This window comes from Panthera onca, chromosome C1 (assembly GCF_046562875.1).
Source record: "Panthera onca isolate mPanOnc1 chromosome C1, mPanOnc1 haplotype 2, whole genome shotgun sequence".
Taxonomy (NCBI): Eukaryota; Metazoa; Chordata; class Mammalia; order Carnivora; family Felidae; genus Panthera; species Panthera onca.
In genome coordinates, this window is record NC_138346.1 from 117,145,964 (window position 1) to 117,168,188 (window position 22,225).

Genomic DNA, 22,225 nt, shown 5'->3' on the forward strand with positions numbered 1-22,225 from the left:
TTTCACATCCTGGATTCAGAATCCCACATCTCAGGCGGGACTCCTGATTTTGAACAAAGCACAAATTGAAAGTTTTTACCCCTTGGACCTTGGAGCTTCTGGAAGCTGCAGAAACTGGGGGACTTGCACAGCTGTGAGGCATGAGAGAGCTACTTGCAAGCCAAGAGCAGTGGGACTCCCCACCTCCCCCTTGTCTTTCCCTTTCATTCCTCTCAAGCTGCAAGGCTCCTCTCTTGCCTTTCTTTCAGAAATAGAGGGTCCTTTGCTTTCTGTCATTTTTTAAAATTCTATTTGACCAAATCTTTCAATGTTTATTTTTGAGAGAGAGAGAGAGAGCGAGAGAGAGAGAGAGAGAGAGAGAGAGCGAGGCAGCGTGCAAGCGGGGGAGGAGCAGAGAGAGGGAGACACAGAATCCGAAGCAGGCTCCAGGCTCTGAACTGCCAGCACAGCCTGGAGACAGCCTGGACCCGGAGACCTGCCCCTGCCCGCCCCCCACGTGGGGATGAAGATCCAGATTCGTGCATGTGGAACCATTAAAAAAAAAAAGGTTCCCTGACCGGGAATCGAACCCGGGCCGCGGCGGTGAAAGCGCCGAATCCTAGCCACTAGACCACCAGGGAGCTGACAGCCGCTTCTTTTTAAGAAGCACGAGTACTCTCCGCGTTAAGCGGTGGCTATTTCCCGTCTGTTTGCTCCGGGTGACGCGCACCCCTCTCAGTAATTGTCCCCTAAGGCCGTTCCCTCTATAAAAGATGCCCCACAACAAAGACCTTACACTGTGCGGGACAGCGATTGCGCCCCTGGGCCCCGCCAGGTCCACAAGTCACCCCGTCCAGGCCGCACCCGTGGCTGCGTGTGGACACAAGGTCGCCGCGAAGAGGCGGGAGGGGAGGCCCCCGGAGTGAGACCCCTCAGTCCCCAACATCCCCCCAAAGTTTGGGACGCAGCGACAGAGGCGGCGCGGACCGAGACGGCTTTCGAGGCAGGCTCGGCAGCCCTGGACTGGACTCGGGTCCCGCCCCCCCCCCCCACCCCTGCCCGCGGCCCCCCAGCCACACGCCACATGCCTGCTTTGTCCGAAAATCCTGCTGCTGCTTTTGTTAATTGCCGTCTCGGAGCCACACAATCGGCTTGCTGACTCGGGCAAACGACTCTCCCGACACAGGCGGGAGATCAGTTTAACGCTGGCACCTTGGCTCCCTCTCCCCTAAGTCTAGGGATCGTGGGTTTGAGCCGCCGTTGTTCTTTTTCGGGGGGAGTGGTGTTGCGGGGGGGAGTGCGGGGGCGGCTCTGTCCCTCTTCCAGGCCTGTCCTCGAGGGCAAGGGGTTAGGGCCGGGGCCCCTCAGCGTAGCTCCTCTTGCGGGGTGTGGAATCCCACGTGCCTTCCGTTTCAGCCAACAGAGAGGCTCCAAGGACCGCTCGACTGGGTTTGCGGGAACCCAGCTGATCCAAGTGTATTAGTTTGTGGTTCTCGAGCCCCGATTGCCCGTCTTGCTCCTGGAGGGGAAGGTTCAAATACTCCTTCCTCCTGTCCACGTACAACCACAGAGGGTCCGGACACGACAGAAAGACAGTGAATCCTCTCCCCTGGCTGGGGGTGGTAGGAGAAAAATAGAATTTGGAGGGAAGGAAAGGGGGGAGGGTGACCTAAAGAAATTCAATGATGGAAAGCTACTTTGAAGGCCACATCTTTTGGAAGCAGGTCCTCCGGTTGCTGGTGACGATGGTGCATCCCTAACTGCATTTTGAGCCAAAGCAGAACAAAGCAGAGCACTGTGGGCTGATGTCCAGTGAATATGCTGCCCGCACTTCCTTCGGGTTGGAGCACTTGAACTTTGAGCGAGAAGGCCACGCGGTAACCATTGCACTGAGATCAACCGCTGGAGAAAATGGCATATTCTTCGCCAAACTTTTTAAGCTGTACTTCTAAAGGAAAAAGAGAAAGGGGGAGAGGGACAAGAAAGAAAAGCAAAGAAAGAAAGAACATTAGTCTTTCCCAGCATTGGTCGGCTAGCATTTTGCTGTGAGGTGAGCTTGAAAACCCCTCCAGGCACATGCTTTCTGTGAAAACCGCCTTTACCTCTTGACCTGTCCTAGGTTAAAAATCGCACTCCTTGACCTGTTGAACGGGAAAATTATAAAAGGCAAATAAAAGAAGTGTCAGGTATTGTAAAAGGTAAAACAAAACTGTTCTTCAAAACGAATCTCAAAAGGGATGAGGAGGAAATCGAATAATCATGAAATCTGCCTGCACTGTCTCTGGCTCCTGAATAGATTTATACTTACTCTATGTGGTCTTCGAACGAATTCATTCCAGGCAGGGAATCGTGGATTGGCCTGTATTCGTGTTCGGTATTTTAAAACATCCAAATGTCCTAAGATGTGGCCTTTGCTACGGTACTGACTAAAACACACAGGCATGATTAAAATATTGGACTAAAGGAGCCGAGTAGAATAAGCGATGGCGGCAGGAATCGGAAGGACCCCTCTGCCAGGAGGGCCGCGAAGCGGCACAGAGCCAAAGGGCTGGCGGAGGAAGAGCGCGCACCCGACGTCTGCCCTGGGGCCCCTCGTCCTGGAGGCGGACGCCCTGCGTTCGGTGCGGTTCCCGAGGCCAGGCTGCTGAGGGCGCCAGGGTCCTGTCCTCGGGGGAGGCGGGGAGGCGTGGGGTCCTTTGCCGGGACCGCTCCGGGGGCGCGGGCTCCTCGCCCGCAGGGACGCGGCTGGTTTCAGGGCCTTGGGCAGTTCAAGCGAAGTCGGCGGGCCCGACGGGTGTGGCCGAAATGCCATTTTTGGGGGTTAGAGCCGGAGGCCCGGCCGCCTGCCTCGTTTCCGTAGTGTAGTGGTTATCACGTTCGCCTCACACGCGAAAGGTCCCCGGTTCGAAACCGGGCGGAAACAACTTCCTTTTACGACCCCCTCCTCCACGCCCCCCCCCCCCCCCAAAATCTATTGTCCTTTAAAACGCAAAAAGAGCGATGGCTTGAGCCAAGGCGGCCTCGGCGGGCGCTGTTGCGTTTCCATTTAGAAAACTAACACAAAAAAACAACACAAGCAAGGCCGGAGTCCCACCGCCACCTGAAAGCCTTCTCAGCACTCGACTACCAGGCCTGGTCGCTGTGTGTCTGCTCCCAGTCACCTTGGAGAGCAGGCCACACCCTTGACTGTGCCCCAGGACAAAACTCAAAAAAATTTATAGGAATACCAAAGTAGCCAGTATCCAAGAAGGTACACTGTGACAATGTCTGCCAGGCATGCAAGAGGCAGAAAAACAAAACCCAAAGGAGGAGAATAAGCAATTGAAACTGAACGAGAGCTAACAAGATGTTAAAACTAGCAGAGAAGACTTTAAAATAGATACTATGTGTTACATATGCCCAAAGAGTTAAGTTGGAAATGTGGAACATACACAAATGACCAGTATCAAAGTTAAAGGAGGAAACTATAACATCTGAGTTAATAAATTCACCAGATGGAATTAAGAGCAGATTAGACATTGTGTAAAAAAATATTAGGGAACATAAAGCCATGAACAATGGAAATATCCAAAGTGAAACGCAAAGAAAAAAAAACCTTTTTTTTAAAGTCTTTTTTTTTTCCCTTAACGTTTGTTTATTATTGAGAGACAGAGACAGAGCATGAGCATGGGAGGGGCAGAGAGAGGAGGAGACACAGGATCCGAAGCAGGCTCCAGGCTCAGCTGTCAGCACAGAGCCAGACGCAGGGCTGGACCTCACAAACCGCCATAGCGTGACTTAGAGCCCAAGTCGGACGCTCAACCTACTCAGGCACCCAGGCGCTCCCAAAAAGCTTTTAACTTAACATAGCATCAGTGAATAGTAGGGCAACTTTAAAAGGCCTAATATATGAGTGATTGGAATCCCTGAAAAGACTGCAGGAGAAAATTTTTTGAAGTAAAAATGTTTGAAGAAGCAATAAGAGAAAATTTTCCAGTCATAATGAAAATTATTTTTTTAATTTAATTTTCTTTATGTTTTATTTCTTTTTGAGAGAGAGAGAGAAAGAGTGTGAGTGGGGGAGCGGCAGAGAGAGAGGGAGACACAGAATCCGAAGCAGGCTCCAGGCTCTGAGCTGTCAGCACAGAGCCTGATGCGGGGCTGGAACCCACGGACGCGAGATTATGACCGGAGCCCAAGTCAGAGGCTTAACTGAGCCATGTAGGCGCCCCTCAGTCATAATGAAAATTATAAGCTCACCCACCCAAGGAGCCAAATGGATACAATGAAAGAACACAAGGACTATTTAAAAACTCACACCAAGTTACATCATAACTAAATTGCTCAAATCCATGGGGGGGGGGGGGGGTGGGGGGGGTTGGTACCTTTAAAGCAGCCAGAGGAAAAAAGACATGGTACTATGGAAATTCGTTAAGGGAAACCTCACTGAAATGTAGTGGGGAGGTTCAAGGCGGGGGGGGGGGGGGGGGGGGGGGGGGGGGCTCTCATGCCTTACCATTTGCTCTCAGTTCCAAATCCAACTGTAAAAGGTGGACCTTGCAGGAGGACACTACTTTTGCTACCCTGCAGAAAAATGAGAGGCTTTTCTCCGGGCAACAGCCCAGCCAATGAGACAGTCACAACTCAGCCAATGGGAAGCCCCTATACTTAAAACTCCTAGTTTGAGCCAAAGTAGTTTTTATTTATAATAGTCTTCCCAACTTCCCGCTTTCCTGTATAAAACAGCATACCTCTCTTTTGTTCTGTGCACTTGTCTATGGGTTTGCTTTAGCTTGCTTGTCTGGGATTGTAATTCTCTGCTATTCCTGAACAAACTGATCTTTTGCTGGTAAAACAACTGGCAATTTTGTTTTAAGGTTAAGATACATACAGAAAAAAATAAAGATGATGTCAGACTTCTCATCAGAACCAGCACAAATGATAAGACAGTTGAGGGCATTCTGGCGCGGAGTTGGGCGGCGGCGGGCACAGCTAGCGGGTCGGGCGCGGAGAGGGGGTGCAGCTCGGTTCCCCACCCCTCACCCCTCCTCCTCCCCCTCAGGCGCGAGCCCCACCTCCGCCGGCCAGGCCGACCTGGCTGAACTATCCCCTGCAGCGCGAGCCCGGGGCGGCTCCGGGCGCCCCCCAGCAGACCTCCCCCCATCGTGGGCAGCCAGAGCTCCAAGGCTCCCCGGGGCGACGTGACCCCCTCGGAGGCAGCAGGCGCTTCCCCTGCTAAGGCCAACAGATGGAGAATGACCACGTGAAAAGCAATGGAGACTTCTTCCCCAAGAGTGAAGGGGAATCGCCCCCCATGAACGGAACAGAGGAGGCAGCCGGGGCCACTGGCAATGCCATCGAGCCAGCATCCCCTAGCCAGGGCGGTGAGGTCAAGGCGGATGTCCCCGCCAAGGAGACCCCCGAGAAGAAGAAGAAATTTTCTTTCAAGAAGGCTTTCAAATTGAGTGGTCTGTCCTTCAAGAATAATCGGAAGGAGGGTAGGGGTGATTCTTCTGCCTCCTCACCCACAGAGGAAGAGCAGGAGCAGGGGGAGATCGGTGCCTGCGGGGAGGAAGGCACAGCCCAGGAAGGGAAGGCTGTTGCCGCCCCCGAGGGCCAGGAGCCCCAGGCCAAGGGGGCAGAGGCTAGTGCTGCCTCCAAGGGAGGAGACACCAAAGAAGAGGCAGGGGCCCAGGCTGCAGGGCCATCCACTGCCTCTTGGCAGGAGAGTGGCCCTACACCCGCCAGCGAGCAGAATGAGTAGCTGGGTGGGGGCAGGTGGGTGATCTCTAAGCTGCAAAAACTGTGCTGTCCTTGTAAGGTCACTGCCTGGACCAGGTCCCCTGACTGCCTTCCTGTGCCCAGAAAGGAAGGGGCTGTTGCCCCCTCCCAGCCACATTCCCTCTCCTTTTCCCTCCTGTGGATTCTCCCATCATCCATTTGGCCTTCCTCTTAAGGCCAGTTGAAGGTGGTCCCTTGCAGTTTCCCAAGTTAGGTTAGTGATGTGAAATGCTCCTGCTCCTGGCCTTACCTGTCCTGTCCCCACCCCTGCAGAAGGCAATTGCTGGTTTTCTTCCCCAATTCTTTTCCAAGTAGAAAAGACATTTTCCCTATTCCCCAAATCCCTGAGCCGGATGTGGGGTGCCTACACCCTCAAACCCTGAGTGTCCAGCCTCCCCCTCCCCCCCCACCCCTGTTGAGTTTTTAGTCTCTTTTTCTGTGCCTAGTGGCACCTGGGCTGGGGAGGACACTGTCCCTGTCTAGGTTTTTATAAATGTCTTACTCAAATTCAAACCTCCAGCTTGTGAATCGACTGTGTCTCTTTTTTGACTTGGTAAGCAAGTATTAGGCTGGGGTGGGGGGGGGAGGTCTGTAATGTAAAACAACTTCTTGTTGTCTTTTTTCCCCCCTCCCATTGTTGTAAATAACTTTTAATGGCCAAACCCTAGATTTGTACTTTTTTTTTCTAACTGTTAAAAACATTCTCTTCCACCTGGTTTTACTGTAACATTTGGAAAAGGAATAAATGTCCCTTTAGAAAAAAAAAAAAAGACAGTTGAGCAACATCTTTAAAGGATGGGGGAGGAATTCAACGGTGGAATTCTTTGCCTCCTCCCCCCCCCCCAAAGTCTTTCAAAAATGAAAGTGAATAATGACATTTACAGACATACAAATGCTGAAAGACTTCATCACCAACAGATTCACATTGCAAGAAATGTTTAAAAAGTCCTCTGGGAAGGACACTGATACTAGATGGGAATCTGTATGTACCCAAGGAGATAAAGAACAACAGAAAGGATATTTCCATGGGAAAATATAGGATTTTTTTATTATTACTTAAATCCCTAATACCAAGAGACAGATTAAACAAAGGTAATGACAATGGATTGTGAGGTTTATAACACACGCAAAGTAAAATGCATGACAAAACTAGCATAAAGGCTGGCAGAGGAGAAATGTGAAGAGATATGAGATCACTTAAAGGCAACTGTGGTAAGTTACAGATGTATATGCTATGAAGCCCAAAGCAGTAGCTGAAATAACAAAAGAGAGAGTTATAGCTAATAAACCATCAAAGGAGAAAAAGTGGAATCCTATAGAAACCATGTAAAGACTAAAGACTATGATAGAACAATTGCATTCTACCATGTAGATGTGTATACAAGTATTGACTGGATATGACGGCAGTATTATTTATAATAGTAAAAGCATAAAACCAAATTAATTTCAAAACTATATGGAAAGGCTTAAATAAATATTAGTACAAGCAAAGAAACCTCGTTGTTGAAACGAACTCAGGGTAACGATGTTTACTCTTGAGGATTCCTGGTGACCTCTTTTCCTCCCGAGGTCTTTGAGGATCCGTGATGATCTTGACTTAGGTCCTTCTGTTGTGCACAAGACGAATAAGGACAGGAGGGTAATGGAGGAGTTTCTCTGCCTTTAGGGGAGGGGATGGACAAGATAGAAAGAAAGGACTTTCACGATCTAAAACAAAAAAAAAAACAAAAAAACAATGGGTGCGTCCCTGGGTGGGCTCGAACCACCAACCTTTCGGTTAACAGCCGAACGCGCTAACCGATTGCGCCACAGAGACCCGCGGAAGCTCACGTTTTCATAGAACAGAGAGCAAGCACTCACGCAACGCTAGGGGGAGCCACCCGCCTTTTCCGGACAGCACTGCAGGCTCCAAAGCCTCTGAAAATCAGAGAAGAGTTGGGATGCAGTGTTCGTCCCGTTTGAAACCCGTGCGTTGGGCGATTCCAAAGGCAGAAGGACAGCCAGCTGAACAGCCTCACCCACACCTTGTTCCACACTCGCGTCAGATACCAGAGCCCCCCAGAGACGCCCAGGGCTGCGACTCCCCGAGCCTGATGCAAGAGGTGCCCAAGAGAAGCTGAACGCCTGGTGGGTTCTCGTGATGGCTCCTCGGGTTGTGCCGTCTTCACCCGCCCATCTGTGCTGATGGCGCTCGGCTCAGCCGCGGTCGGTGGGGTGGGAGCCGGAGTGAGAGGTGGGGGCATCAAAAGGAGAAACGTATAGAGGAGGGAAAGAAGCGGGGGAGGCATGGACACCGCAAAGATACCCCGCAGAGGCCTGTGCAGACGCACGGGCTGGGCTGGATGCAGGGGAGATGATAAATGAATTCGAATGGGGAGGGGGAAAACGAAGGCAAGACACGAGGGAACAGCACGAGTACCTGCAGTTATCCAACAACAAAGCAGCACAGTAACTGGAATGAATTTCATCCCATTTGTCAGAGCAAGAACTGAGTTCATTGCCGGCAGTGTGGCGCGCCGTGATCGTATAGTGGTTAGTACTCTGCGTTGTGGCCGCAGCAACCTCGGTTCGAATCCGAGTCACGGCAAGGCTTTCCATTTTACTTTGTGTTTGAAACCACACGGGCCGCTCTCCTTACCTGCACGCAAAGAGCCACACTTTTCGCAGGCCACCACCAAGTGCAATACGGTCAGGAGGAAGGAAAAAACAAACAATAGTGCACTAAGCTCTATGCAGCGCTGTCCCAGGGAAACCCTGGACGCGCTCCACATCTCCCAATTTAACAGAAAATATCTAAAGATGAAGTGGAAGCTCTCAATGATCCCTGTATGTAGCTTCCACTAAGGAAATGGTCTAGTCTTATGGAGGGTTGTTTTTTCTTTTTTCTTTTCTTTTCTTTTTTTTCTTTTTTCTTTTTTTTTTTTTTTTTTTTTTTTTTTTGGTTTGTTTTGTTTTGGTGGAACTATTTCAAACATTAGTGAGACTGCTGTACACAAACAGAACATATTTTAAAGAGTTTGCCATACACTCCAAACTGGTCGTGGTCTACGTTGTAGTCTCTAACGTTGGATAGTCAATTTTATCCTAAAAAGGAAATTAGTAATGTGTATTCACGGAACAAAATGCCCAAATCATTAATGGACAGCTATTTAAATATTGAAATGTTTAATCACACCAGGATCGAGACAAATTTTCTCTCATCCAAGCATGGCCCTTTGATACACTTTCCAGGTAATGCCTATCCATCCTTGCTATTTTAGGGATGTCTACCCCCACAGATTAGGCTTGTCCTTTCTTCAAATTCACATGAATGAATATACACTTTTTCTAACTAACCATTATCAAGCAACATCATGTTTTTTATATGTGTTATTGCATCTGTCACACTTTCATTCTGGTGTTAATGATAATGGTGTAATGATAAGTATACCAGCGTAAAACTAAAGACCAATGACAGATGCTTAAGTAATTTCAATATACCGTACTTGGGGAAAGGCTGGTAAAAATGTCATTCTACTAGTAATTTGTGGATATGTGAATACATGTCCGTTAAAGGAAAGGGAGTCATGGACAAAAACAAATCTGCAAGAAAAACAAGACCACCATTCTTCTTTCCTGGAGGTGCTAGAATGGAGGAGTGGGGAGGACGGTGAGGCATGTTGGGGGAAAGTGGGATTTTTTATTGCCACTGGAGAGTGCGTCCTTCTCCATCATTCCTCCGCTCTCCAAGGCCCCGCGAGAGCTGCACGTGCCGACGGAAGCGACGCCGAGAAGTGGCCCGGGGCGCAGAGTCCGGGCTTCTGTTGGACCGCTTGCCAAGGTGTCTCTTCTGGGTAAGAGCGACCCCCACAGGATATTCCTGCTCTTCCCTGGGGTGCGGTGGGAGAGACGCTGACTTGGCCAGCTCCGGGCGCCGCAGGCTCTGGCAGCTCAAGGAGAAGCAAGGATTACGGGCTCGAGCCGGGCCCCTCGACGGGCTGGGCCGTGAGAACCAGCGCGGGAACCGGTTGCCTCCGACCGCAGTTCCTCTCTCCTCCCGTTGTTACAAAAGGTTGCTCCGCAAGCATGGGAGAGGCGACGGGTCCTTTCCGCGGGTTTGGGGGTGCGGGTAGGGGTGGGGATGGGGGGGGCGGCGGGAGACGGCGGGGAGAGGACGGGGAGGACGGAGAGGGCGGCTTCCTGTCCCCAAGGACACAGCGGGAGTGGGAGAGAAGCAGCGGGAAGGAGAAGCCGGGTGAGAGGCGAGGAACCATGGCCAGCCGGGGCAGGAAGACAAAGGGCGCGCTGGCCCCGGGAGCCTTCCTGCGAAGACAGGTTTCTGGCCTCCTTGCTCCTGGAAGGGGTGCCTCCTTCCGACTTGATTCCAAAGGAAATGTGGCGCTGGAGCGGAGGCCCTCCGGTGACGTCCCACCAGCTTTCCCACCAGCGGACGCCGTGTGGACTTTGTCCTGCTGGCCTGCGAGGAGCTCCCAGCCTGGTGCTGAGCTCGCTGGGCCAGATCCTGGCGCCGGAGCTCCCGCAGACAAGGCGGGCTGCAGGGAAAGAGCAGGTGTAGCTCTGGCACCTTTTGGACAGACAGGGGGTGTGGTGCAAGAAGCAGTTACAAGCATGCACTTCCGTCGTGAAAGAGGAGATCCAGGAAGACGAAGGTGCAGACCCGATTTCCCAAGCAGGGCTGAAAGCGACGCCAGGAGGGAGAATCGCGCCTGACCCACCCAACCTCGGTGTTCCCGCACAGACATCAGCATCAAAGAGGCCTTGGGCTCCTGGGGCTTAGAGCCTTGAACCTGGCGCGCAAGGGCACCTGATGACGTGGGCGTGCGGTAGCTGCAAATGCTTGTCGTTAAGGTCTGGAGTAGGAGAGATACGGAATTGGTAGAGTTGTCAATCCTGGGGGATGTTGGATCCACCCCGGGACCTTCTGCAATTGGTGCTGGATAGATTGTGGGTCAGGTCCCTGCCCAGGAGGAGTGAGGAAGGGGAATGTGTGAAGGAGGTAAGTGTTCAAATATGACAAGTGTAAGTGTGTGTGTGTGTGCGCGTGCGTGCGTGCGCGCGCGCGCGCATGATAGGCTCTCGGGGCTTTTTTAAATGCCATCTAAAATATATAAAATCAGGGTGCTTGGGTGGCTCAATCGGTTGGGCGTCTGACTTCTGCTCAGGTAATGATCTCACAGTTCCGGAGTTCGAACCCAGGGTAGGGCTCTGCACTGACAGCTCAGAGCCTGCAACCTGCTTGGAATTCCCACTCTCTCTGCCTCTCCCCTGCTGGCACCCTGTCTCTCTCTCTCAAAAAAAAAGTATTTAATAAAAAAATAGAATAGAATGCCATCTAAAGGAAGCCAAATATTATGGGAGAATCACTCACTGGAGATAGCCTTGGGAAGACTGTAATTCAGAAAATACCTGTGCAGGTTATCTCTGCCGACTTTCACTAGATCCAGTAAACAGCTCTTGCAACCAGGGGCAAACTGCGTTGTAGAGATTTCCAAAAGAGTCATTTTCACTCAGCACTTGACAGGTTTGAAGGATAATTTCTGAATCTTCCTGTGAACATGGAGTATTGCTAACACCATCATCCCAAGTCCCTAATAGATTCTCTTAAGAGCATTTTAGAAGTATTTTTTATTCCTTGTCATTGATAGCTCCTAAGACTATTTTGATTTTGAGAAGAACATATCACAGATTTTTAAATTGTGACTAAAATTCTAGAGCTCATAGAGAATTTGGGAGAATATATTCACAATATTTGGTACAAAGATTTCTTATAGAACATAAAAAGGCATAAATATAAACAAAAAATAAAGCTAAAAAAATTTCACCCAAATTAAACACTTATACTCATGAGAAATCACCATATGAAAGTCAAGTCACAAATTGAGAAAATATATTAGCCACATTATTACTTTAAAATGTCTCAGGGGTGCCTGGGTGGCTCAGTCTGTTAAGCCTTTCAAATTCTAGATTTCAGCTTGGGTCGCGATCTCATGCTTCATGAGATCAAATCCCACATAGGACTCTCAGCTCAGAGCCTGCTTGGGATTCTTTCCCTCTCTGCCCCTCCCCTTCTGTCCCTATAAATAAACAAACAAACAAATAAATAAAATGTCTCAATTATTTTTATAAATCAGTGGTAAAAAACTAAACCAAATAAAAATAGGTAAAATATTTGAATAGTCTTTCCTCAGAAAGTAAGATATCTTAATGACCAAAAGTTATCAGAAATATTCCGGATATTTTTACTCCTTTGGGAAATACAATTAAAATATAAGGAGATATAACATTCTACACCCTCCAGCATGGCTGTATTTAAAATAATTAATACACCAAATGCTGATAAGAATGTAGAGCGATTGCAACTGTAGTTGCTGGTTCAAAATCATTCTAGAGGACTATTGGCAATCTCTTTTTTTTTTAATTTTTTATTTTGGAGAGAGAGAGAGAGATACAGAGTATGAGTGGGGCAAGGGCAGAGAGAGACACAGAATCTGAGGCAGGCTGAGCTGTCTCAGCACAGAGCCTGACCTAAGGCTGGAACTTGCAAACCATGAGATCATGACCTGAGCCAAAATCAGAGGCTTAACTGACTGAGCCACCCAGGAGCCCCAGTGATTTCTAATAAAGTTAAACTCCATGACCCAGCAACTGCAGTGCTTCTATGAGTGTACAAGTACACAGAAAGTCCGGCACAGACTATGCATCAAAACACTAAGAATATTCATCAATAGCACTAATTAATACTAAATAACACCAAAGTTACTCCAATAATATCCAAATCAAGAAGTGACGTACATAACAGTATGGACATATTTAATGAACATAATGTTGCATGAAAAAAAGACAAATGCAAAAAAATACACATTTATTTGTTTGAATTTCAAGAACAAGCAATTGTAACCTATAGGAAATAGACCTCCAAGTGATAATTAACTAAGTGAGATAGGGTCTGAATTGCCTGGAAAGGGGATCAGTGTACACTTTTGGGATCATGGCAATTTTTCGTAACTTGATTTGGGTGATGATTTCATTTGCCCACATTCAACAAAGTGTACACTAAAGATTTGTGATTTTTACTCTATGTGAACTATAGTTCAGTAATTTACTATTCCCATAAAAACTAGTAATGAATGGCAGATGAAGACAAGCTGAGGTAGACCAGGACCGCTTGTTGGCATTTTATTAAACTCGAAAACTCGTTCTCGTTTAGTGTAAGCCCCTCCCCACCCCCTCCGCCACACACACACACAGATATTTGAAATATCTTTACCAGAAAAAAAGGCTATGACCGCACTATTTCGTTAGTGGAGGCTACAGGCAAGCCTCCCTGAAGGCGGTATTTCACCTTTGGGATGTTTTCTGCTGGGTAGTGAGACGAGGAAACTCCCAAAGTTTCGCTTTGGCTGGCGGCCTGCCAGTTCGTGCACCGTGGCATTTACTCCTCTTGTGGCCGCGTGGCTCTGTGGGGTCAGCCCTGTACTCTGCACCCAAGTATGCTGTGCTCCAACTGCTGCTAACTCTGGCGCTGGGATGACGAGCAACCCAAAAAGATGGGTCAGACACTACTTTGCCGTTACCGGGTTTGAACTTGCAGCCACAAACGCCCTAACCACTGCACAGTGACCATGCACCACAGGCCTGCGGGCCGCCACTGCCAGATACCTACAGTTTGTTCTTACGTAAACATATTCACACTTCCTTTGCCCTTTTATTCTTGGACACCTACAGATGTTCGTGCTGTCCTCTTTCACGCTCTTCTCCGTTTCTCCCTCCCCATTCTGTTCCACAAAACAATTTTCCCATCTCCCGTCCGGGCAGGTCTCTTCCGTCTCGTCCATACTTCTCCTTTCCACGTTTCGTGTTTTCCCCTGATCTCCTTCCCACCTCCTCCTGGTCCCGCCCCCCATAACCTTCCCTTTAATTTTCTGGTTCCCGCCACAGCAACGAACAGTCCGGCTGGCTGCCCTTCTGCCTTCGGAATCGCCCAAGGCAAGGGTTTCAAACGCGAGTAACTAGCCCCGTCGACTCGTCCTCCCGGGTTTTCGAGGCTTTGGAACCTGCACAGTGGTCCTGCCGAGGTGGGTGGTTCTCCCCGCGTGGAGTGCATGCTCATTCTTTATTGGGATGAAAAGTCAGACTTGAGCGGGTCTCTGTGGCGCAATCGGTTAGCGCGTTCGGCTGTTAACCGAAAGGTTGGTGGTTCGAGCCCACCCAGGGACGTAATGTTTGGGCTTGAAAAGCCTTTGTCCTGTGATCTCCTTCCCTTCAAGAAGGAGAAGACGTCACTTATATTACCATTCTACGTCTGGTGCACTTCGGGGTCCTGTGCACCTCGGGATCCTTTATTGCACCGTCTAGATCCTTTATGCGAAGGTCATCCCAGATCCTGGGAAGAGCTATTTAAAGCATATGTATGAAAAAGCAAGAACAAGCAGAGCTGTCCTCTGCCTCACTTTCCATAGAAGTTTCTTCTATCGTTTGTACTAGTGTTTAACACTCTGTGTGCTTTTGAAATTAATTTGGTTCTGTATTTTTAACATTACAAATAATGCTGTAGTCTTCATTTCTGTCGACATATCTTTGACCGCTTGTACAGGTATTTCCATAGAGTCCTGGAAAAGCAATTACTCTACCACAGTTTTTACATGATTCCATTTTCTCTCCTTTGTGGTCTTGTTATAAATCTTTTTTTGTTATTTCAGCGACTGCTTTGGGCTTCATAGCATATACATGTGTAATTTACCAGTCTCCCTCCAGTTGATCCCATGCCTCTTCCCATTTCTCCCCTACCCACCTTTATGCTATTTTTGCCATGCTTTTTACTTTACATATGTTATAAAATCCACAATCCATTGTTATACTTTTGCTGAAACTGTCATGTTTTTTTTTTTTTAATTCTTTTAATGTTTATTTTTGAGAGAGAGAGAAAGAGAGTGTGAGCAGGGGAGGGGCAGAGAGAGAGGGAGACAAAGAATCTGAAGCAAGCACCAGGCTCTGAGCTGTCAGAGGCAGGTCTCAAATTCACAAGCAGTGAGATCATGTCCTGAGCTGAAGTCAAGCCCTTAACTGACTGAGCCACCCAGCGGTCCCTTAAACTGTCATGTTTTTAAACAGATTTAAATAATAACAAATCTTATAAAATTTCCCATACAGATATAATTTCTGTTGTCCTTCATCCCTTCGGTACTCCAGATTTCCATGTGGTATCAATGTCCTTCTTCCTGGAGGAGTCCTCCTGGTGATGTAGTCTTTTAGCATTTTTATGTCTATAAATGTCATTATTCACCTTCATTTTTGAAAGAACTTGATGGCGGGCAGGCATAGAATTCCACATTCCATTAGGGGGAAACCCTAGTCCTTTAAAGATGTTTTCTGGGGGCACCTGGGTGGCTCAGTCCATTAAGCATCTGACTTGGGCTCAGGTTATGATCTCACTGCTTTTGGATTTGAGCCCCAAGAGCTCTGTGCTGACAGCTCGGAGCCTGGAGCCTGCTTTGGATTCTGTGTCGCCCTCTCTCTGCCCCCTCTCCACTCGTTCTCTGACTCAAAAATATAAACCTTAAAGATGTTTTCTACATTCTCACTCACGCTGGTTCTGATAAGAGCTCTGACCTTTATTTTTGTTTCCGTATGGACCATGTCTTTTTCTTCTGGCTGCTTTGGAGATTTAATCTTTTTCAGTGTATTTGAGCAATTTAATTATGATGTGGTTTTATGTGGTTTTCTTCATGTTTCTTGTGCTCAGGGTTCATTTGACTCCCTGGATCTTTTCAGGAACTCCCATTATTCATGTTTTAGGACTTTTAAAGTTGCCCTACTATTCATTGATGCTATGTTCATTAAAAAAAAATTGTTTCTGGGGTGCCTGGGTGGCTCAGTTGGTTGAGTGGCTGACTTCGGCTCAGGTCATGATCTCGCAGTCCGTGAGTTTGAGCCCCGCGTTGGGCTGTGTGCTGACAGCTCAGAGCCTGGAGCCTGTTTCAGATTCTGTGTCTTCCTCTTTCTCACCCTCCCCCGTTCATGCTCTGTCTCTCTCTGTCTCAAAAATAAATAAACGTTAAAAAAAAATTAAAAAATTTTGTTTTTACTCTGAGTTTCATTTTGCATATCTTCAAATGTTCATATCTTTATGTTCCTAATCTTTTTTTCTGCAGTGTCTAGTCTGATAATTCCATTTGGTGAATTTATTATTTCAGGTGTAGATTTATTTAGTTTCTATCTCTAAGGTTTCATTCTGGCCATTTGTATATGTTCCACATTTCTACTTAACTCTTTGGACATATATAAGTGATAATAACTGTCCTAAAGTCGTCTCTGATCATTTTAACATCGTGTAAATTCTGGTTCAGTTTCAATTGACTGATTATTCTCTTTACGGGTCACGTTTTTACATGCCTGGCATTGTTTGATTGGATCCCAGACATTGTCAAAGTTTACCTTCTTGGGTACTGGCTATTTTGGTGTTTCTATACATATTCTTGATTGTTATTCTGGGGTATAGTTAAGTGACTTATAAACTGATCCTGTTGGATCTTGCTTTTAGGATTTTTTAGGTGGTTCAGGAACAGTGTTCATTCTAGGACTGATTATTTCTTACTACTGAAGCAGAACAAATTATGCATAGTTCCAGTCTACCTAGTGGGAACAGGCACTCTTTCCTGCCCTATGGGAATGCCAGGCCCTGTTCCATAATCTTTTCATATGTTTCTTCCCATGACCTCAGATAGTTTCTTCACAAGCATGAGCTCACTGATCAGGGACTGAGCTCATGATCCACAGAGTCCTGGAGATGGAATTCCTGGCTTCTCTCTCTGCCCAGCTGTCTCCTCACTGGTATTGTGTCCTATGAACTCTGGCTGTTTCTCCTCAGACCTCAGCTTCATCTCCTCAATACAGTCTCTTTGTCTGCCTCCGATCCCTTCCTGTACCACATATGGAAACGATTTTGCACCTGACAGTGTAAGCTGGGACAACCATAGGTCTCACCTCTTTCTTTCCCATCTCTTGGGGGTTGCTATTCTTTGTTGCCTGATCTCCAGGATCTTGAAAACCATAATTTCATGTATATTATCTGTTCTTGTGTTTCTTTTATTTTCAAATGAGGCTAAATCTGGTTTCTGTTACTTCCCCTCTGCTAGAAGCCAAAGGCTTCTCTATATTTTCTTAGTTTGACTTTAGTAAGAGTTGCACCGATTTATGTTCTGATATATTTTTCAAACTCAGTGAGAGGGCCTTTTTCTTCATACTTTTGCCTGCACAACAAACTTTCTATATACCTGATTGTATAGAAGGGGAGTGGTGCCTTCCTGACTTAACTAAGAGAGGTACAACAGAAAGACATGTGGACGTTATCCAGAGATACACTGTTGCATATGTTCAGCAGCTAAACTTCCAAGATATTTAGAAAGTCTTCCAATAAACTGCATGCAGAGAAGAGTGACTAGAGTAAGCTCTCTGATAATTTCCTGCCAAGCAGTTTATCCAGTAGGACAAAAAACTGACTGTTCCCAGACATATGATCCTCCTCCCCTTTCTTTATAAATTGTATTTTTGCCTTTATTTGGATGCAAACAATCTAATAACTGTTTCCCCTCCTGTAGAAGGGTGAATTAGCATGTGGGCGACTAACTCCACATTTTTCCTTGTCAGTGTTTGGTTGTTTCTGCAAAAATTATCCCATTTATACAACTCATCAGAGCCAATAGAATTTGGTACCTGACAATGCATCTGTGTAGACAAGGATCTTTCAGCCCATATTCCATTGGTCCTTCTGTTGAATCTCATCAGTAAAAATGAAAGTTTTGGCTTTTACACACTCAGTCAGGTCCTTGGATTTAATGTCTATTTATCTGTCTACCTAACTATCTTATTTGTACATGGTTGATGTTCCCTTCCATCAGTAACATCAGTGTGGATGGTTTGGGTTTTTTATTTTGTTTTTTTTTTGTTTTTTGTTTTAAGTAGGCTCCATGCCCAGTGTGGGGCTTGAACTCACAACTCTGAGATTAAGAGTCACTTGATTTACAAACTGAGCCAGCCAGGTGCCCATGGTTTGGGTTTTCATATCGTGAAATGAACTTCTTATGATAAACGTGTTTGTTATTTGACAGAGATCCATCTCTGCTAGGTGACAGATGACAAATGTGGCCAATATGACTTCCCCCAAGGCAGTTACCTATCTATGTGCCATTGACATGTCCACATTAATCTTGGGTATTTTACTGATTTATAACACAACTAAATTTTCTAGGATTTCATTCTTTCTGCAGCCAGACCTAAAATCAGCCATTTCTCAAAATCCCTGGGTCATTACAGGGGTAACGATTTTTATTTTTATTTTTTATTTTTTTTATTTATTGTTTTTTACATTTTTTTAAACGTTTATTTATTTTTGGGAGACAGAGAGACAGAGGGCAAGCAGCGGAGGGACAGAGAGAGAGGGAGACACAGACTCCGAAGCAGGCTCCAGGCTCCCAGCTGTCAGCACAGAGCCCGACGTGGGGCATGAACCCACAAAGTGCAGGATCATGACCTGGGCCGAAGTCAGACGTTCAACCGATTGAGGCACCCAGGCGCCCCAATGATTTTTAGAACCCAAGATCTGAATGGCAGCTGTTCTCACTGATACTGTGGTGTCAATGCCTCTCAGCAATAAAGACAAGAGACCCTACAGATATCTCTGATTCCAAACCATTACCACACAGTTCTTTCTTCCTTTCCCATGACATATTTTTGCTTCTCTCACAGTGAGAACACTGATTCCCACAGTATCAGCATATTTGCTCATTTGTTGTCTTATAGTAAATTCAAAAGAGTTTCAGAATTGGTCCACAATATAATTCCCAACAAAAAAATTCAGTTTAAGTATGAGATTTCTTTAAAATCTCTACAAAGCACTCCATTAGCGGTGTATTGGTAAAACATAGAGTTTTCCTGTGATGAAAATCACCCACTTGAATCTAGACCACTTTAGATTGACAGGCAAAATTACACCTATTATTCAGCTACTATTATCTCTAGTACTCTAACCTAAAGAGAAGGTTCTACAAAGATAGGAGGGGTTGGGAGAGAGAGTTGTTGATCTTTCCCCATAGGAATAAAATGAAAGGGGAGGAGGAAGCAGGGCCTCAAGGCTCTAGATACCATGAGCTAGGGGGTTGGACAACTGTAGACCAAACACCTAATTGTGTGAATTTGTCAGAGTTCTGAAACCTTTCAAACTTCTTGTTGTGTGTAATTTTTGGCCACCCTTCACGCATTCACCAACATAAACATACATCGATTTCCATACCGTGGATACTAATAGCACTAAGTAACGTAGTAGAGGTCCAATTCCTTTATCAGCAAAGTAGGGGTCAGAAGTGTTCAGAACCAGAATTCTGTGGTTCTTTAAGGAGTAATACAGCACATAGTCCTTACATCATATACCCCTCTAGTGGGGTCTGGGGCAGTACCCCATAATCAAACATATTTATATTCTTACTGTGAAATGAATGTATATTCTCACACAGTGGCCAACTGAAGTCTTCAAATAGCCTCGTCAGCTCAGGAGGTAAACATGGGGCTCCTCTCTCTCCTCCCTCTATGCATCCTCATTCTCACCAATGTTTAAGTTTTTCTTCAAAATGTCTTTCATCCTGGGACTGCAAGCTGGTGCACCCACTCTGGAAAACAGTATGGAGGTTCCTCAAAAAACTAAAAATAGAACTACCCTACAACCCGGCAATTGCACTACTAGGCATTTATCCAAGGGATACAGGTGTGCTGTTTCAAAGGGACACGCGCACCCCCATGTTTATAGCAGCCAAAGTACGGAAAGAGCCCAAATGTCCATTGATGGATGAATGGATAAAGAAGATGTGGTATATACATATACAATGGAGTATTACTTGGCAATCAAAAAGAATGAAATCTTGCCATGTGCAACTACAAGGATGGAACTAGAGGGTATGTTGCTAAATGAAATTAGTCAGTCAGAGAAAGGCAAAAATCATATGACTTCACTTATATGAGGACTTTAAGAAACAAAACAGATGAACGTAAAGGAAGGGAAACAAAAATAATATAAAAACAGGGAGGGGGACATAAGAGATTCTTAAATATGGAAAACAAACAGGGTTGCTGGAGGGGTTGTGGGAGGGGGGATGGGCTAAGTGGGTAAGAGGTACTAAGGAATCTACTCTTGAAATCATTGTTGGGGCGCCTTGGTGGCTCAGTCAGTTAAGCGTCTGACTTCGGCTCAGGTCGTGATCTCACAGCTTGTGGGTTCGAGCCCCATGTCAGGCTCTGTGCTGACAGCTCAGAGCCTGGGGCCTGCTTCACATTCTGTGTCTCCCTCTCTCTCTCTCTGCCCCTCCCCCACTCACACTCTGTCTCTCTCAAAAAATAAATAAAACATTTTAAAAAATTTAAAAAAAAGAAATCATTGTTGCTCTATATGCTAGCTAACTTGGATGTAAATTAAAAAAATAGAATAAAATAAAATGTCTTTCATGCATCTTTTACACTTAGTCATCCAGATAGTCCCTTATATCAGTCTCATCATTCATGTCTGCACTCTCCTAATTACTTTCTCTGATTCTAGCATCTCCACACTATCAAATGTCTTATCTTATTACCCAAAAGTTCTATTTTCATCATGTCCCCACTCTGTTTATGAAAACTTACTCTCCACCATCTGCTATACAAACTCGAAACTCCTCGCCCTGCCTTTGTAGTTCTTCTAACTTGTGACTTCTCTTTCTTATCCAATATTAATTCCCAGAACTCTCTTATACAAATCCTTCCCTAGAGTCAGGCTGGCCCCTTCCTGACCCCAATCCTGGACCAGGTACCCTCTACACAAGCACATGTCTTGGCCTGGTGTGCCCTCCAGATTTCCGCAAGGCACAGTTAACTAATCATTTTTCCTCAGTAATTCAGGACACTTGATAAGATCTTATGATAATTCAGGTTAAGGTGAGTGTAAAATCCTCGTAAACTAACAAACCTATTTGGTGAAGAAATTGTCAAGCACAGGAAAAAAGGATCTTAGAGTTGAAATGATTGAAAGAGGCAACTGGTGCAAGAATCTTTATATATACATATATATTTTTTTTAATGATTATTTATTTTGAGAGAGACAGAGACACAGTGTGAGTGCGGGAGGGGCAAATAGAGGGAGACACAGAATCCCAAGCAGGCTGTCAGCACAGAGCTAGACACGGGGCTTGAACTCATAAACCACAAGATCATGACCTGAGCAGAAGTTAGACACTTAACCGACTGAGCTGCCCAGGGCCTCTGCAAGAGTCTTTTCGACTATTGACACATCATGTAGTTTCTGCTCAAACGTCTTGTGAGGAGAGCTCATTCACTCACATCAGACATTCTATCTGGTGGTTAGGAAAGTACCTGTATGTTTGGCCAACACCTGGTATCCTGCACTTTAACCTCCCTTGATACAACCAGTATACAGTTGGCCTCCCTCCAGCCAGTCTAGTTGACTCCAATATTTTGCCACATTGCATTCTGAGTGACCCTTCTACACCCTAAATCTACATACCTGCAGCCCAACTCCATTTAGTGTCCCTGTATTCCTTCTCTAAAATGGCTGATACCTTATGATCTATATCCCGAAATGCTCATCATCTTAGTCTCTTGCCAGTTCTCAGATCTCCACGTGTTGGTCACTCTCACACTTCTAGGCACGTGCTTCCCTCTATGGGGAACCGTCTCTCCCTGCCTCCTCTTCATTGTTCTGATTCATTCTCATTTTTCAAATCTCATCCCAGAAGTCATTTCCTTTGAAAGATTTTTCTGACCCTCTAAACTGACTTAGATGCCCTCTGATGTATTTATTTACATTTTGACATTAAGAATTCCCCAATGAAATAACTGTCTACTTGTCCTTATTTTCCAAAATATTGGAAGTTCCTAGAAAGCCAAGTGTGTGTGTAAGTACCTAATATATCCTCAAGACCTAGCTTTAAAGAATGGATAAATGAATAAGAGAATAATTCTCTGTCTCTTTCTCTGAGACACACAGGAAAAGGAATTTAGCAGGACAGACAGGAGAAGCAGTCTACAAAGTAGACAGATCCTAGCAGAACAGTTAGGAAGGATAGAGAATAAAATCAGCATAAATAAAATTTTGCTTGGAAATAAGATAAAAACAGTCCTGAATGGCTCTTTAGGGCTAAGAATAAGAGATAATAGGTGGGAAATATACAGACAAGAGAGGGAAAGAGTAGAAATAAAATTTCATCTCTGCCCCCCCTAAAGTATCATTCCATAGTTATCAGCCTCTTCTTTATCCCCCATCCAACCCCTGTTGAAACCATTAGGCATGGTTCACATACTGAACATGAGAGCCAGTGGAACTTCTTTGTCAAACCCAATAATCAAAGGGACCTAGTTGGAAGTTACATCATTTTATATTGGATTTCTACTCCAAAGGCATAGTTTAGCTCTCCCTGTGATTCCGTCAATTGGAGGAGAAGTCAAGAAG

General features: G+C 46.1%; 5 non-coding genes and 1 pseudogene across 5 annotated transcripts; 4 read left to right on the forward strand and 2 right to left on the reverse strand.

Annotated features, from left to right (window-relative positions):
* Positions 1-548: 548 nt before the first annotated feature.
* TRNAE-UUC (transfer RNA glutamic acid (anticodon UUC)) lies at positions 549-620 on the reverse strand. The gene has a single exon. It is a non-coding gene; the product is annotated as a tRNA-Glu (tRNA).
* A 1,842-nt stretch (positions 621-2,462) lies between these two features.
* On the forward strand, positions 2,463-6,350 carry LOC132685169 (MARCKS-related protein pseudogene; annotated as a pseudogene).
* Positions 2,830-2,902, forward strand: TRNAV-CAC (transfer RNA valine (anticodon CAC)). Its single transcript has one exon. It is a non-coding gene; the product is annotated as a tRNA-Val (tRNA).
* A 1,131-nt stretch (positions 6,351-7,481) lies between the features above and the next one.
* TRNAN-GUU (transfer RNA asparagine (anticodon GUU)) lies at positions 7,482-7,555 on the reverse strand. Its single transcript has one exon. It is a non-coding gene; the product is annotated as a tRNA-Asn (tRNA).
* A 699-nt stretch (positions 7,556-8,254) lies between these two features.
* Positions 8,255-8,326, forward strand: TRNAH-GUG (transfer RNA histidin (anticodon GUG)). Its single transcript has one exon. It is a non-coding gene; the product is annotated as a tRNA-His (tRNA).
* A 5,556-nt stretch (positions 8,327-13,882) lies between these two features.
* Positions 13,883-13,956, forward strand: TRNAN-GUU (transfer RNA asparagine (anticodon GUU)). Its single transcript has one exon. It is a non-coding gene; the product is annotated as a tRNA-Asn (tRNA).
* Positions 13,957-22,225: the final 8,269 nt, after the last annotated feature.